This window comes from Pinus tabuliformis, chromosome 4_1 (assembly GCF_031772625.1).
Source record: "Pinus tabuliformis cultivar Carrire ecotype Pingquan chromosome 4_1, CPIR1, whole genome shotgun sequence".
Lineage (NCBI taxonomy): Eukaryota > Viridiplantae > Streptophyta > Pinopsida > Pinales > Pinaceae > Pinus > Pinus tabuliformis.
The window spans coordinates 807,300,829-807,319,907 of record NC_142303.1 but is presented as its reverse complement, the minus strand read 5'-3'; positions in this window follow the sequence as shown (position 1 = coordinate 807,319,907).

The window sequence follows — 19,079 nt, the reverse complement described above, 5'->3', positions numbered from 1 at the left end:
AATATTACAAAGTACAACAAAGCTCTCCAAAGCTTTCAAAAGCCATCAAGGAAGAACTACAAACTCCAAGCTAAAGAACTCACAAGCTAAAAAGACTTAAGAACTCCAAACTCTAAGCTCCCAAATGAAGGAGAGAGATCTCCTATTTATACAAAAATATGAGAAGCCATCTCATTAATGAGAATCCATGAATCTCTCCCTCTACCTCTAGAGTCCTAATCAAAATAGGAACTGATAAAACACATGTCTTCTTAGAGTTATAATACAACTAGGAGATGTGACACATATCCTCATGATCCCATGATTCTTTCCACTCAAATTCGAATTTGGCCTTAGAGTGCCACATAAGAGTCTTCTAGAAGCCTCATTTCAACCTACACATGTCAAAAATCTCAACCCATTCGTTAGGTATAAGCATATGAACATTATTTTCTAATGTTTAACCACAAATTCACTTAAAAGGCTTAGAAATAATAAAGATTGGAAAAACATAAATGTGGCCCAATGATAACGAAAGTGGGATGAATGTGGTGACATAGTAGTGAAATGGAGGTGAAATGGAGGTGATATAATGGACATAATAGTGAAAGTGTAATGGAAATGAATGACATTTTCAAGACTCAACATACTCCCCAACTGAAGCTATTGCATGTCCTCATGCAATATATATTACATTAACTCTTTTGATCCTTGAGCTTTGGCTTAACTTTGCATGATATTATTTGATAACTTCATATTTCTGCAAAGTGTTTCACTTGAATTGCAACATGGTTGGTTCTTGTGTTACAACCATTTTTTTGTTGTTGCCTTCTATTTTGATCTTTGAACTTTGCATAATGATATTTTGATTATTGTTGCAAAGTATATCTTTATTAGATTTCATGATGGTTGGTTCTTGTGTGACAACCATGATTTTGTTTGTATCCAATTTATCCTTTAAGCACTTTTTCAAAAGCCATTGTATGCTCATAATAGCAATGTAATAATAAATATATGTTGGAAGTATGTGGGCTCCTGAATATGATATGGACATGGCAAGATATGAATATGAATGTAATCTCCCCCCCCAACTGATGGTATTGGCAATTTTATGAAATGAGGAAGAGAAATATTTTTCCAACAATTATCATTCTAGCTTTTTATGGAATTCTATGGTCAAAAGTTAGAAAATGACGTACCTTCACTTACCCTTTGGAATGGATGAGTTGTATGTGTAGTGGCTGAAAATTTCTGATCATATTCTTCTTCAAGTGGCTGAACAAGAGGAGTCATGGATAGAGAGATAATATGACTTTTTATTGCTTCTACTAAAACTTGCTGAATCTACTCAAAATGCTGAAAATAATAGTCTTCATGTCTTCAAAACTCATTGGCACAATTCCTACTATGTGAAAAGATGTTCTGATGTCGAACATAGTAGGAAATTGTTGGCTTAGTGGCCATTAATGGATGCCACTAGTCAACGCGAGAGCTCTCACCATTGATGACAATGAGAGTCAAGATGCCCAAACACATCTTACTAGGTACGAATGAATTTGTCGAAGTCGAGTCACCTAGAAGATCTAACGAACAAGGGACAATAATGTATTCCCATTGTTTGTCAGCATGAGGACTTGCCATTAAGGCATGCAAGCCTCAAGGTGTTTTTTTTACAAAGAACTTAGACTCAAAGGACTATGGACTCAATAATTTGCATTGAAGCAGGGCTTATTTGCGGAATGAAAATGACAGGAAATGGAAAATGAAAATGGAAGATGGCAATGGAGAACAGAAATGGCAATGGGCAATAAGCATGTGAATGAGCCTCTTGCTTTTATTTGTGGGTTATGAATGGACAAAAAGAGATGGAAAGTGTATGTGAATGTAAATGGAAAATATGGAGTGAAATGAGGTGAATGGTTTATTATGAAATATGGATGTGATGGATGAATGTGATGGAGACAATAGTATCTGAAAGTTTTTCAATTGTTTGGATCTGATTTTGCATCAACATATTTCCTCTTTGTTGCTGATCATCCTTTTATGAAAATTGGTCTCTTAGAGAGACACCATTCTCTTGTAGTCATTTGTCCTTCCTCCTGGAACCTGCAAAAAAACTAATACTTCTTCTACAATGGAATGTAAGATTATCAAATGAGAGAGGTGATCAATCTCTCTAGTTATGATATTTACACACAAAACAAAGAATTTGTATTAATGAAACATGTTCTCAAAGGAAAAATCAAAAGGATTTATACCTGATTTGGAATTAGTGCCTCAAGTTGATGTTGCTTCTTTTCAGCAATTTATTTCATTATTTGCTATTTCAAAATCTAATGATAGATTTCTCATTGTGTAGATCTTGTTGAGATCTTTCGAACGATACTTAAATCATCAAAATCTGATTTTGTATGAGAAAGATAGGCTGATTTGAACAATGAGGTTTTTCTGGCTGTGGAATTAGACTTTAGCTGCGGAATGTGCATGGTTCTGTAGCTAAAAATCTTGGATACAAAGTTAGCCATTCATTTTTCATCATCAATCCAAAATTAATCAATACCTTCAGAAAAGTGAGCAAATAACTTGTTCATTTCATTGATCCAAAATTATTATTTTTTCTTGACATGCAGTGACTCAGTGTGGTGACTTAGTGATAACACACAACTTGACTTCCCTTTGATCAGGGTCTTTTTCATCAAATTTGATCGAATGAATAGGACACCATCCATTTACTAACATTCCCCCAACTACCCATGTGGCTTGTTTTGCTTGATGACACCTGCAACCTAGAGTTTAACAAAACAGCTGCGGAAAGTTAAGCCAGCTGCGGAAAGTTGAGCCAGCTGCGAAAAGTTGCTGCAACAATCATCCATCAGTTTCAAGTTATTTTTTTCATTGTTTGCATGTAGGAACTCTGTGAATTGTAGTGGCATATGGAGCAAACCAAGGTACTTACTCTTTTGCTGCATTTTTTTTTTTATTTTTTTTATTTTTATTTTTTTTGGCTGACGGATTTTATATCATCGCATGCCTTTTGGTATTCATATAATACAAATCGATTGAACACAGATTCAGACTATTTGTGTGTGACATTTATAGTTTATACCATCAGCCAAAAGAAATTTAAGGTGTTAACGAATTGACTTTTTCAACAAAATCACGTGAAGTGATAACAGTTGTGTTAGCGGGGAATGGAGAAGGTTTGACACAGCGTCCATATATGTAACATGAAACTGCTTGAAGAAACCATTCACGGATTCAACCAAACAAACCACGGCATCCACCTTGGCATAATGAAGTATGAGTAAAAGACGGAAGTTGTGAGGCATGGTGGGAGACGTGGGCGAGTCTGAGTTAAAAATGAAATGGGATTAGACGGGTGGCAGAAGACGTGTTACCTCAAACAACCAAAGCGTGTCGTGTTTGAATTTTTCTCTGTTCATTTGAATTAAAATATTTTTTTCCTCATATCCAGTGACATGGTGGATGACCTGGCCGCCAAGGAAATCAGATCTAAGCAGATTTCTCAAGGAAATCAAAATATAGCCGCAACTATTAAAAAAAACACTGATTTTTTTCACACGCGGCAGACAAAAATGCACTCCCAAGAACCACAAATTTCTCCCAAACCGCCACGAATCGATTCAAATGGTTTCTGGGTTATCTAATTGATCCAGCTGGAAAAAAAACCCATGTTTTATTTTCTTCAAATTCGTCTTTGTTTGGGCATATCGAGCGTTTGAAATTAGACGTTTTTCTGTTGTTTACGTTTTTTTGAGTTTTTTTTTTTTTTGTCAGGTGTATTACACAGGTACAATAACAGGGCTGAAGCACTGGGGCAATGTATTTTGGAATGCACATAATCCTAATCAATCTGGAGTAGCTAGAACCTTCAACGATTCATGAAAACCTTCACTTAGTTTTTAGTACAAGTGATTCCAAACTAACCCCAAAACCTGTTCAATAACAACGTTGTCTGTCAGAGGAATCCTCTGCGTGTTTATCTTTCTATTCATGTAAATCAGCGCTCTAATATTCTTCAAATTGGGATAGTCATAAGTCACATATGTTTCACTCCTTTTGCAACATATTTACAATTGTTTTGTTCACTGTCAGGAAGACGCCATTGAAGATTTGCCTCTAACGCAGTAGCTGTAATATCTTCCATGTCTCTGGATGTATATCAATAGTACCATGGAAATGAAAAGTAGCTTGGCTTTTAGAGTCTTCTTTCGTTCACAATTTTGTTGCAAAAGTCCTGCACCATAAATACCTACAAACTAACTGGTATGCAAGGAAGGCCACTGATTTTCTCACAAATGTTTGGCAGGCATCTCCATATAGGTATGGTCTCAGTAGGGATGCTCCAGCTGGACTAAGGGATGGAAGGAATGATTGAGATAAGAAATGGTAGCTGTAACAATGCTAATGGTACTCCAACAATGGATGGAATATAGATGAGTGTTTAAGATTTCAACTAACATTGACCTACTACCATTGATTACAAATGTCAGGCAGACAACTAGAGAAGGATTTTGCAGATTTTTTTGTTTTTTTTTCTCGTTTTTTATTATTATTATTGAGGCCACAGTGAAAGCTAGGATTGAGGATAACCATAGATTGTTTTTCTTCTCTTTTTTTCTCTGAAATTGTAAAATTTTATAAAAAGGATTAATGAATTTCAATTTCAGGCAGCAAATACTTCAAGAAAAACATGCTAAAAACAGGACTTTGACTGAGGTCCTAGGCTTGTTTTTCATCGATTTGAGCTGGGTGACTAGGATAGGATCCATGTCGGGACAATTCTGGAGATGCACATGTGGTTGATTTCTTCATTGGACGCTTGTAACCTGCTAAACCTTGAAACAGCTGCGGAATTCTCAACTAGCTGCGGAATCAGGGCAGTTTCCGCAGCTAAGTTGCAAAACCTTATTAAAACAGGATACAGTGTTTTGAAGACCACTACAAACCATAACCAGACAATTTTGGACAATTTGAACCTATCAAAGTAGTTGAGTTTCATTTTTTTTCATTTTTTTTGTTATTGAATCAATTGAAATGTTGAAGTTTATTTTGTCTCCTTTTTTTTTCTTTTTTTTTTCTTAACAATTCTTTTTCTGATCCTCCAGATCACACAAAGTGCAGGAGGAGAGCATACTCAAGAATTATTATTTCTTTTTTTACTTAACAATCATTTTTCTGATCCTCCAGATCACACGAAGTGCAGGAGGAGAGCATACTCAAGAATTATTAAAATTTCTTTTTTCACATGTAAGAAATAAGGTCTCCTAATTACACTTCCTCGGCAATGGCGCCAAAATGTCTAGTCAATTTAACGTCTTAAATTTCTCTACATAAATTATCAACCCGGGTATCGTAAACTGATGAAGTGTGGTGCACCATATGTGCTTAGTTAACCTTCTTCTTACTTCGTTGTTTTATAGATTTTATTTTGTTTTGGGGTTTTGTTTTTGTTGGTTTCCTAAAGTGTCTAATGCAAATGGAAATCTTATTCTAAGGTCTTAAGAATAATTTTAAAGGACAACTATGGATAGAGATTTCAAGACAAGGCCTAAGGCCTAAGTCCCTAATGGTAACTTCCAAAACTTTAGCACTTCAAAAGATCTCAAAACATGTTATTGGTGGAATTAGTACTTGAACAAAAGTGTAAATATGCAGCTACTTCAATCAAAATGGAATGCAACAACCAATCAATGAGCTAGTGACTATGAAACCCAGTATCCTTGTTGCTGTATGAAAAAGAAAGTAAAAACTGAACTTAAAGCAACTCAAAGACTGAAAGCAAAGCAACTAATTCATCACACTACTTCAACTCTTCTGATCTTTTACCCTTCAGCTCAATCTACCTTATGAGAAGCAATCATGAACAAGTTAAGCAATATGATATCTAAATTGCAAGAAATTAAATTGCATAAAGGAAACTAATCACACTACTTCAACTCTTCTGATCCTTTACCCTTCAGCTCAATCTACCTTATGGGAAGCAATCATGAACAAGTTAAGCAATATGATATCTAAATTGCAAGAAATTAAATTGCGTAAAGGAAACCAATCACACTACTTCAACTCTTCTGATCCTTTACCCTTCAGCTCAATCTACCTTATGGGAAGCAATCATGAATAAGTTATGCAATATGATATCTAAATTGCAAGAAAGTAAATGAGCAAAACAAAACTAATTGAAATAACAATGCTGGAATTAAAACTCAAAAAAAATAAATCAGCAGAAGGACAAGATGATTCTATCATGTCATTAGTCATTAAAAAGCTATGTGCATTACTAACCTACAATCAACTGGTTGAACACACTTGCATGGATTAAAATTGCATGAATGAAAAATCTAATCTATCAAACTTGAAAGCAATTAAATGACATAATGAAATCAAAGCAAAATTACAAAATGAAATCTACTCTACCTTACATTCTAATATGCTCCATAAAATCTACTTCACATCTCCTTCCATGTTGAGAACATCAAAGCTTTATTCAAATTCTTCAATATTACAAAGTACAACAAAGCTCTCCAAAGCTTTTAAAAGCCATCAAGGAAGAACTACAAACTCCAAGCTAAAGAACTCACAAGCTAAAAAGACTTAAGAACTCCAAACTCTAAGCTCGCAAATGAAGGAGAGAGATTTCCTATTTATACAAAAAGATGAGAAGCCATCTCATTAATGAGAATCCATGAATCTCTCCCTCTACCTCTAGAGTCCTAATCAAAATAGGAACTGATAAGACACATGTCTTCTTAGAGTTACAATACAATTAGGAGATGTGACACATATCCTCATGATCCCATGATTCTTTCCACTCAAATTCGAATTTGGCCTTAGAGTGCCACATAAGAGTCTTCTAGAAGCCTCCTTTCAACCTACACATGTCAACAATCTCAATCCATTTGTTAGGTATAAGCATATGCACATTATTTTCTAATGTTTAACCACAAATTCACTTAAAAGGCTTAGAAATAATAAAGATTGGAAAAACATAAAGGTGGCCTAATGATAATGAAAGTGGGATGAATGTGGTGACATAGTAGTGAAATGGAGGTGATATAATGGACATAATAGTGAAAGTGTAATGGAAATGAATGACATTTTCAAGACTCAACAGGATGTCAATAACAGATATTGGTGACTCATAGGTGGTGCACTAGGCTATGCACAACACAGGTGGTTACTTGTTAGGACGAGGCTCGGGATAGTTGTTAAAGGAGATGGATGTTGTCATCATCAGCTGTCAGAATGAGGGAACCTTTTGGAGCCCCTAACTATGTCTGAGCACTGAAAAGAATGCCATGTTATATCCCCTACATCCATACTCGATGGGTCCATTATATAGGTTTGAGACTCTAGTTTCCCATCCTTTGGTTGCCAGCAGATCAATACACTCCTGCCTACAATATAAACCGTGATTGGTGGAAAGATGTCCTTCTGACAGATGGATACAAACCCCGAGGGACAAATATGGCCGAGAAAGATGATCTTGCTCAGCTGCATGCTGATCATAGTCGATCTAACCTAGACCTGCCAAGGTGACAGGATGCATGAGAACATGTAGAAAGATCAGTGAGGGGGAGATGTTGGGAGCTAAACTTGCATGTTTTTATTTACCAGTTTATCCTATTTTCTTCACATTTGCACTCCTAACTAAGTTATTTCATGCCCTAAATCATATAGGTATACCTATAATCATGTCTTTATCAATTAACTAATTATTGAAGCATAGTCTAGGGGATTATTACCAAAATCACTTGCTAATATTTATCTTGTGTGCAAATTTCCATGTCAGATGGCTAAGTTTAAATCATTGAGCTAGCAACATCATTGTTAAACTGCAACTATAAACGCGGAATTGTTTCATACTTACTCTTTCTATATTTTGTATTCAGTTTTAGCTTATTACAGCGATTGTGTAATCACAGGCAACAATTACCTTGATTTTGGGAATTGTTTTGTATAAGAGAGGTTAGAGAGTTGGAAACAAAGGGGTTCACATATCAGAGAGTTGAGCTTTGTAACAATAACTTTGTATTAATGAAATCTACAGCTTTCTAATCTTTTTTGAGTCTGTGGTTTCATCATAGACTTGATTAGGGAGTTGGGCCAGCTCTCCTGATCAGGTGTTGTTGAATAAGTGTGTGTTTAGTTTTCCTTTTCCATTTATGTATTTCTTCCTTTCATTGTAATGGTTTGATGTGAATGTTGTGAATCTAACTGATGTCATAAGTTCATTATTGTTGTCATTTCCATTTTTGTTACAGTTTTTTATTATTTGTTGATGAATCCTTAGCCAATTCTGGGTTGTACAATTGTTCCTGCATATTTATTGTGCGTTAGCCTTACAATAACCAGTAGATCCCAGATTGACATTTATTGTGGGAAAATGTTGAATATTATCATTCACACTTGGAAACCAACAAATATGATCTTGAACATCATTAAGATTCAACTTCTTTTCACTTTTTAGTAACATTGACTTAAAGCGCCACATGTATGAATTTCAAAAGTTGAAAAGGATGCAAGTTTTGAAACAATTTATTAAACATTTCATTCAATTTTGTGAGTATAAAATATTTGAGGGTGTTGATGTTTTCTTAGGATATGAATCGACAACTAGAATCATAGGAAGAGGAAAAGTAAAATTGAAGCTCATGGGTGGAAGGATTAGAAATCTCCCTTGTTTTTTGTACTTCCCAATATTGACTAGAAATTCAATTTTTGTAAGAAAGTTGAATGACGCAGATGTAAAAAAGTGTTTAAAAGGATACCTGCAAGATTATTCAATGAGAAGTATTATTGTTGAGAGGAATTTGGATTGGAACTCTATATAATCTTTTGGGAAGCATTGTTAGTGATGGGTGAAATAGTTATATTGTTCCTAATAGTAGAACAAAAGAAGTAAAAACTCCTACAGATTTTGGAGAAAAGACTTTGTTATGGCATCAAATACTGGGACATATCGGAGAGAATAGTCCTCAAATACTACGTGGCAAATGGTATGGTAGAAGGCATCTCTAATTTATCACTATAATTTGACTTTTGTCAACATTGTATATATGAGAAGAAAAATCGGATAAGATTCTCCCACGATACTCCTTTGGTGCCACAAGGGTAGAGGGAATATTACAGTTGGTGAATATTGATGTGTTGGGACCTGTGTTGGTTCACTAAAAAAAATTGTGTAATGTGTCTCATTTATAAATGAATTCTCGAGGAATACATGGACTTATTTCCTCAAGAATAAATTTGAAGGCTTTAACAAGTTCAAAGAGTTTAAGTCTCTTGTGGAAAACTAGACAGAGATGAAAATGAAGGTGTTGAGGAAAGATAATGGTGGAGAGTTCTATGGGAATGAATTCGAAGAATTATGTAAGAAGTACAATATAGTAAGGTAAAATACTACTCCATACACACCTCAGCATAATGGAGGTGCAAAAAGGATGAACATGGAATTTATTAAGAAATCACGGAGCACGCTCAATGGTGCCAAGTTATGATAGGAATTATCAGTAGAGGAAGTGGACACTATGTGTTATCTGGTAAATAGATCACCCACATCAGTGTTGGATGACAAAACTCCATATAAGGTATGGACTAATAAGAAACCTTCTCTTAAACATCCTAGGGTAGTGGGTTATGATGCTTATGTACGCATTCAAAAGGAGAACATGATTAAGCTAAATAAGAAAGAAGAAAAATGTATCTTTATTGGCTATAAATATGGTCTAAAAGGTTATAAGCTTTGGAACCCAAAAACTAATAAGGTTGTGTAGAGTAGAGATGTGTTATTTAGAGAAGTCAAAGATTTTGTCAAATACGAAATATGTAGAGAAAATATTATATAGGTTTAATATGCAGGAATGTAAACCAGTAAAGGTGTTTATTCCTATATAGGTGTAAAGTTATTTATAGATTAGTATCCCAAGACATAGGAAGGGGAAGAGGACATATCTCATTTTCCATATGTCAATGTGTTTGGAAGATTGATATATGTAATGCTATGTACTAGAATATACATTGCACATGAAATGGGAGTATTGAGCAAATATATGTCAAAACCAGGGAAGTGGCATTGGAAAATAGTAAAGAGGGATTTCAAGTGTTTGCATGAATCTACTAGCTATGCATTGTGTTACCAACAAAGGATAGGATTGGATAAAGTGTTGGACATATATGGCTTTGTTAATGCATATTAGGTTGGAGATATAGATCGTGGAAGATTTATTAGTGGGTATGTGTTTAACCTATTTAGAGAAACAATTAGTTGGATGAGAAAAAGACAATATTGAGGGGCACCCTCAACTACAAAAGGTAAATACATGGAAGCCCCTCATGCAAGAAAAGAAGAAATATGGTTACAAAGATTGTGTTCGGGTGTTGGGTTGGTACAAATAGCTGCAAGGATATATTGTGATATTCAAATATTCCTAGTAAAAAACCCAACTCATTATTTGAAGACAAAGCATATTGATGTTCAGTATCACTTCATTAGAGATATGATTGAAGACAAGAAGGTGCTACTAGAAAAATGAACACTTTGAAGAAAATTACAGATTCATTAAAAAAAATTATAAGCATTAAAAATTTCACTTGATGTAGACAAACAATGGTATATATTGCCCTATATTGATGATCATGTACTCCTACAACCCCTCATGTGCAAAAAAAACAAGTGGGAGAATGTTGGGTATGTGTTATATTCTTTGCACAATTACTACCACACATTATACAATCCACAATGTGTAGTATGGTGGTCACATGAGAGGAATCAACCCCCCTGTTCGTGGGGTTTGCACAGGGGTGGAAGCTCCTCTATGCGAGGGTTCAAGGGTAGCACCCATAGAAAAATTTGGGCCATTTTTTTTGCATCTGATCTTTGGTAGTTTTTTGCACAATTTTGCTAAAAGCGGTTTTGTGGCACATGGTGGTTTTTCTCATGGCTTTGTAGTTTTGGTTATGGAACTACAATTTTATTCTAATATAGGGTAAATGGATTGGTGGTTCATGGATGCCATGGGATATATATGTTGTATTATAACACTGTATAAAAGTGTGTGTGTGTGTGTGTGTGTGTGTGTATTAAATATCTTTTTGGTTTTCCTAGTTTGGGTTTCAAGGATAAAATATGTGTGTTAATGTGTGTGTTTTCCATGGCATAGTTTTTTTATTATTAAGAATATGTTTGTAGTTATTAATTGTATAGGGTTAAAACCTACACATAGGAGAGAAATGAGTTTAGAAAACAACAAAGAAAACAAGTCATTGTGCAACACGTTGATGTTAAGTGCATGCAAAGAGATGAGTACAATAGAGAAGAAAGTTGAGAACATTGGTTCCTTTGGTCACCTATTCTAGGGTTATACAAATGAATCATAACATAGGTGACTTGGCATGGTTAGTACAACCAATGATAATTCATGATGACTTTGGCTAGGAATGAAGTTGTATTATTATGTATGTATGAATAGTGAGACAATCACATGACTAGCGAGTTTATATGCGTATGAGTCGTGTGCTTATTTGTAACTATTGTAAACCATTGTATTGTAAGAAAGGGTGGTAGGTAAATTATTCCAAACTATACATGCACCTTATTTCGTTTGCATATTGTTCTTAGTGTGTAATTGTTCATAATTATTATCACATATTTTGGGATGATTGTTAACTTGTGTAAGTGTGTTGAAAGTAAATGAGTGGTGGAAAGTAAGGGAATGTCAAACATGTGCCTTGGCTACCCAATTAAAAGATACTCAAGTTGACGTCTTGACTCACCCATAGCTTGGAATAGATTATGGGTTAGTTCCAAGTGAAGAGATGTAGATCAGACTAAGTAGACTTGGGTTGGTAAAACCACCAAGTTTGAAAGGTGATTGTCTTATATGCCCTCAAGGATACAGAAAGTCATGATGATTTAGGAAAGCATCCTGTGGGGTAAATGGCATATGGTATCAGAGAAATTTTGAACATTTTCTCTTCACTTGTATAGATCATGGTCTGTAGTATTCAGTCGTTGTTATGACATAACATAATTTGATCACAAATTCTTGGAATGACAAATGAATCCATAACCGGTGTGGATAATTTGTAAGATAAGGATTTAGAATGAATCATTTAACAATTTCATGAGTGGCCATGGTAAGGACAATACATAGGGACAACAACACAAAAAATGATCCTAAGACTCTTCGGATGAAGGACCTTTTCAATATGTTGGAGAAAACAATATATCAGCTAATGACATCATAATACAAGAATGATGAGAATATGAAAGGGTTGGAAACATAAATGTAAAACATTACCTGCATTCAAATAAGTTGTGAAGGAATTACAAGACACTAGCAACATAATTGTAGAATTGTTGAAGGTACTGGGTTCCGCCAACATTGTAAGGGGATCTCCCTGATGTGAAGTTGCAATTCGACCTCACACCATTTGGTGTAGGAGTCCCATATGGCCCGGCCACCATTCGAATGGCAAGAAATGCCTTGGTTACAATTGGACATAAGAGAACACAACACATATTTGGGTCAGCAAGAGTGTGAGCTTTGTGATACTCCTAATGTAAGGTATATGATGGAGACTTACATGGCTGGAGAGAGAAACGAGCCCCTGGTGTAATAGTACTATCCTAAAGGGGGACCTGGGGATAAAGAGAAAGACTTGCTAAGTACCTACAGATTAGTCCACGTAGTAAGCAACAATTGTTAAAACATAACATAATTCATTCAATCATAACCCTAGCTAAGCAACAAAATAATTCATTAACTTAGTATGTGAATAAAGCAACATATACCATACACATAACTAGAATAGTCCAACTACATCTATGATACATGTATGAAGGAATGTCGATTCATTAAGTTTCTGATTATAAGTGAAAGATCCCAAGTACATTGTTACATGAGTGAATCATTATTTCCAATAGTGTAAGATGAAGCCACAACTTTCTTCTCCAAATAATAATCTATATCCTATGTAGTACAAGATAATCCAAGGCTAGGCCTCCAAAATCCCATAAAAATACCTTATTTTAAGTTATGAGGGGCTATTTATAACAAACACAATAACTTTTGAGATTCCTAATGACTCTTGAGTTCCTATGGATATTCATATTCTAATATGACTCATTACATTCCAATATGTGTCCTTTCATATTCCACATGTGTCCCTTGGACTTCATTACACAACATTTATCACATAAGATAATTTACAAATGAGACGATGGCTTAATAAGACAAAATTCATCAAATGGATAGATCATGTGCTTCTTCATGTTCTTCATGGAGTTCATTTGTGATGTAAGTGTGTCATGATTTGAAATCCTTTGTGATGGCTTCGAAATGGATTGGAAATTTCCCTTTGTAGCACACCTTCACCTCTAATGCCTCTGTCAGTATGTTCTTGGAGCTTGATTGCATATTTGGGTCAGCAAGAGTGTGAGATTTGTGATACTCTTAATGTAAGGTATATGATGGAGACTTACATGGCTGGAGAGAGAAACGAGCCCCTGGGGTAATAATACTATCCTAAAGGGGGACCTGGGGATAAAGAGAAAGACTTGCTAAGTACCTACAGATTAGTCCACGTAGTAAGCAACAATTGTTAAAACATAACATAATTCATTCAATCATAGCCCTAGCTAAGCAACAAAATAATTCATTAACTTAGTATGTGAATAAAGCAACATATACCATACACATAACTAGAATAGTCCAACTACATCTATGATACATGTATGAAGGAATGTCGACTCATTAAGCTTCTGATTATAAGTGAAAGATCCCAAGTACATTGTTACATGAGTGAATCATTATTTCCAATAGTGTAAGATGAAGCCACAACTTTCTTCTCCAAATAATAATCTATATCCTATGTAGTACAAGATAATCCAAGGCTAGGCCTCCAAAATCCCATAAAAATACCTTATTTTAAGTTATGAGGGGCTATTTATAACAAACACAATAACTTTTGAGATTCCTAATGACTCTTGAGTTCCTATGGATATTCATATTCTAATATGACTCATTACATTCCAATATGTGTCCTTTCATATTCCACATGTGTCCCTTGGACTTCATTACACAACATTTATCACATAAGATAATTTACAAATGAGACGATGGCTTAATAAGACAAAACTCATCAAATGGATAGATCATGTGCTTCTTCATGTTCTTCATGGAGTTCATTTGTGATGTAAGTGTGTCATGATTTTAAATCCTTTGTGATGGCTTCGATATGGATTGTAATTTTCCCTTTGTAGCACACCTTCACCTCTAATGCCTCTGTCAGTATGTTCTTGGAGCTTGATTGCATATTATTCCACAACCATGAAAGCTTCATGTGCACTTTGACTGGTGCAAAGGCATACTGTTGAATAATTTCCTTAGTTACCTCCAAGCCTTCCTGTTATGTTGCTTGATTTTTTCAATGTAATCCCTAATATCTTGAAAGATGCCTTCCCTTCCTCTGATTTCTTCAAGAGATCCGATGGTGGGCATCTTGTGCTTCTGTGTAAGAGACAAAGCTATTATGTAGTTAGTTATAGGCATCCATGGTGTTAATCAACTGTGCTCTAAGATGCAAGTAGTTATGTAGGTGGAGTATCAACTTCACTCAGTCAATTTTTGTGGAATCCTTATCCTTCTTTTCCATGTGTTGAGGAGCATTTAGATATTTAGCAGTCCACTTCTGCATCTATTCAACTACTCTGGTTGTTATCTTTAGGATTTTCACCACTTCATGTGTGTTCTTATGAATGCCAATGAGAGGAGCCATGACCTATTGTATAAGTATCATCTTGTCTTATAGTCATGCCATAGTGCCCTTCATTGGTCCCAATTCATCTAACATGGTTGACTACCATTCTGTGTATTAGAGCTCCATGATGAAATGCATTGGTTCTCTGCTGTAAGATGTTCTACTTGTTGCTTCATCATAGAAAGTTCTCTTCTCAACCTGGCATTCTCACTCAATAATTATTCTGAATTATCATGTGCCACTATAGCGAATGGAAAATTTGCTACCATAACCGCCCTCAGATTCCTTCTAGCATTGGAGGTGATCACCTTTTCAGTTGCTACTGAGCCTAATTTTTGAGGATCAATGTGAGAGTATCTATGCCTTTGTTTCATGATCCTGTTTTTTATTTAATCAAACATTACACTATAAATATACATGACTCGGTCTGTCGGTGGAGGTTTAATCCCCATCTCTCTGAATGGAAGATGACATCCAGTGAGTAGTTGTTCACCTAGAGTACTGGCCTCATCATCCATGGACTAGATAGTATCTTCTTCCTCTAACTACTCCTCGTCCAACTCTTGAGTCAATTTTTCTTCTTCCAGACTCTGCGCTTCTTCCTCTTCCTGAGATTGCCTCTATTGTTCTCCCTATATCTGTCTCCTCTCGTCTTCTTCTGCATGTTACTTATCAAGAAAATCATCCTGCTTCCTTCTCTCTTCTTCTTCTTCTTCTTCTTCTTCTTCTTCCCCTTCTCTCCTCTCTAGCTCTATTTGTGTAGATCATGTACTTAAATGATCAACCTTCCATTTCCTATTGGGCTTGCCCTATGAATACCTGATCCCTTTCCCAGGAGATAACTTCTTTACTTGAGGTGTTATTTCCTCCTCCTCTTGCAAGTCTTGAGTTGATGGATCATGGGTTGAACTGGTCTCCATGGATGGAAGTTTCTTCATTATGCCATTGTACTAGTTCTTTATATTTTCATCTTCTAGTCTACACATTAATGAATACCCCATGTTATGTTCGACCTTTGACAATGTTGCCTGACAATTTTCCTGGGATCATATGCATGGAAGTCCTTGGTGGCGCAGTGTAGGAGTTTCAACTCTTCAATATTGGCTGCTAATGCCTTGGGATTATGTATTTCATATAATAAAAATCTCAATGGAAAGATAGGCCAAGGGGATTCTCCTGGAAAGATTCCATCTAGGAGATATGAAGACGTGTAGAATTTTGGAGCTTGATTTTCATGTAAAGAAGCTTTAGCCTACCCCACATGTCACTTTAATTAATATGATAACATATCTACCCAATTGAATGTTTTTCCATGTGTCACAACTATATTGAGCATATATCTCGAATTCTCTTGGAATATCTCATCGTTCTTAAGCCAAACATTAACAATACATCACCATCAAATACTAATATACAGCTCTTAAGATCTTTGTTAGATAAACTGTTGATGGGCGATGTCGAAACTTGGTAGGCTCTCGATAACATTGTTTGATATCATCATTCATGTCAAGGGTATCCCACTTTGTGTATAATTTTTCATTTTCATACTCATTGGGCTTGAGCATCTTATGGTATGTCTGCATATCCTCACCATAATAGGTGGCGAGGTGACTGCCACTCTCGCTGTGAAGCACAAGGTGAGGTTCATCCATGTATGTGTTGATCCATTCAATAGCTTCAGTGCATTACATGACTAGGAATTTGCATGTGATCCAATGTATCATGGACTTCTTATTGTTGATATATGCATGAACATCGTCTAAGTCCTCTGAAAACTTCTCCTACATGAATATGTTGTAGATATTTCTCCAAGTAACCTCTATCGTCTTGTCAATAAAACACTGAGTGTCCACATATATGGGAACATTGGGCTTTGCAACTTCAATCGGATCACCAATGTTTGCTTTTGAAAGTTCTTTCGATGTTACTCTATGAAGTGACATGTCTCCAACAGATGACAACACAGTGGTGACAGTTGTAGCACGGTCACTTGTTTGTGGAATCACACTCATAGCAACAAGATCATCTTAAAACAATTAACTATGTAGCAAAACTTGTAAATCACATTCAAAGAGTCATCACAGATGATAGATCACAAAAAATAGTGAACGATAGCCAAAAATAACTTGCATGCAAGCAAAATACACATGCAAACTAGGAGGGCACACTTTCAAAGTACAAAGGGTGCTCATATGCTCAATAAAGAGGTAAAAATCAGTTAGGGTGCACTGTAGCACCCTAAAGAGTCGAAGGAAGAGTCTTTCAGACCTTCTCTATGTGCCCATGTGCCCTAGGAGACAAGGAGGGCGCACTGTCACACTTTGAAAGGACAAAGGATGGAGAAAATATAGCTTCAAGTCTTCAAAGTGCGCCTATGTTCTCAAGGCAAGGAGGGCACATTGTCACGTGATGAAGGGCTGAATGATGAGGCTTTGTGCCTTCATGATGCACCCATGTGCCCTAAGGAAAATAGGAGGCATTGTAGCACTTCGAAGCGTCAGAAGGAAAATCTTCGTTCCTTCATGATCTGCCCTTGCGCTCAGGAAGAAAATTGAGTTCAACAGGGCGCAATTTTCAAGGCTAAAGGATCCTCGAGCTCAGGAAGTGTGCTCTACCTATAAAGAGCTTAGAAGCAATTTTAAACAGGATAATTTAATGATAATATGAGGAGAAGAATGATCTGTAAGGATTTATAGTTGTTGTCGCATGCATGGTGGAAGATGTAGGGTTTCAAGAATGTGAGGAGTTACTTGCATGCAACATTGATGAACACTTACAAGATGATGATTCGGCTAAAACGCTAGAAAAAAAATTCAAAACAAGATATTGACAGCAAACAAAGCAATATTTGACGGTTGAATCATGAAAAATGATAAAATATTGAGCATGCAACTTACTCGCTGCATTGATTGATAAAGGGCTTCTTGATTCTCTAGTTGAAAGCTCAACTCAGATGAAATGATGATTGAAAGAATGATTAACTAAGTTTATTTAAAGAGATTAACATGCAAAATTGGTTCATGCATGAGTGCCACTTGTCATCACATGAAGAATCAGTTAAGGAGGAGTTAAGGCGATTCCTATTTTCTAGGAGTGTGCCCTCATGCAACAAGTTGGCTCATGCATGCAACTAGATAGGGTTCATGTATTCGACATGAAGGAGTTCACCCAGGTAGGGCACACTTTCTCACCCTGAATGAATGCGCCTAGGTAGGGCGCACTTCCTCAGCTCGAAGGAGTGCACACACCTAAAGTGTAAGCCTTCGTCAACTCAAAGTGAGATTTTTCTTTTGTGAGATAGTTTCTTGTCTTTTCCACTTTTGTGTGCTTTTTTGAGTGTGTGCATGGCTAGAAGGAAACTTTCTAACTAAAGAAAGATCATGAGTTCACCTAACCTCAAACTTACTAACTTGAATGCTTCTAATGATTAAGTGACAATGCTTGAAACAAATTGACTTAGGAGGATGCGACACTAGGATAAAACAGTCGAGTAACAAATCAAACCACATGAAAACACATTGGGGCTTGAAATGATAGTTAGATTAGGTTCCAAAATCAACATAGGCAAAGATTTTGGAGGGTCGTTGTTCCAACGACAACATTGGAAACACACCAAGAGAACCCCAACTTCTCTAAAATTATTTCATTGTAAGCGCAAAGTCTCATTCCTCCAAAAAGTATTGATTCAATCAATGAGTTACCTTCATATCCCCACTCTACTTGGTTAAAGATATAGTCTTCCCTATTCCATTACTAGGTGTAGCATAACATAAATATAACAAGCTATATTAATATCATGTCAATGTAAGTAAGGGTAATAGAGTACGAAAAAATAAAAAAACAATCAGAGTGTAAGTTTTACACCACTAACATTGGTCCGCTACCAACAGGCCTGGAAAGTTCCCTAATGGAGTTGCTTTAGGAACAAAAACGTTGTTTCATTGCTAGCAAGCCTGGACAGTACCCCAACGAAGTTGCTTACTTCACCTCCCTACGCAGGAATCCTTTCTCTTCTTTAACCTTTTTATTTTTCTTTTATTTCATAGGACTGTGCATAGGAACTTATTATTTTTCATGGGCGGAAGAGGGATCCTGACTTATTGAGAGCAGAAGAGGTTGTTCCTTCAAAGACAGGTTTTAGACCTTTGATGCTTTAATTGCTAAAATTTCTCCCCTTATCTTATTCTACACAGATAGATAAGCAAGAACACACCATTATTAATAGGAGAAAGTGTGGGAATAAGAATCCTAAATAGGTACATGTTTCATGGTTTGCTTATAGCTTCCCAGTTGAAGGATCGTATTTTCCATTGGAA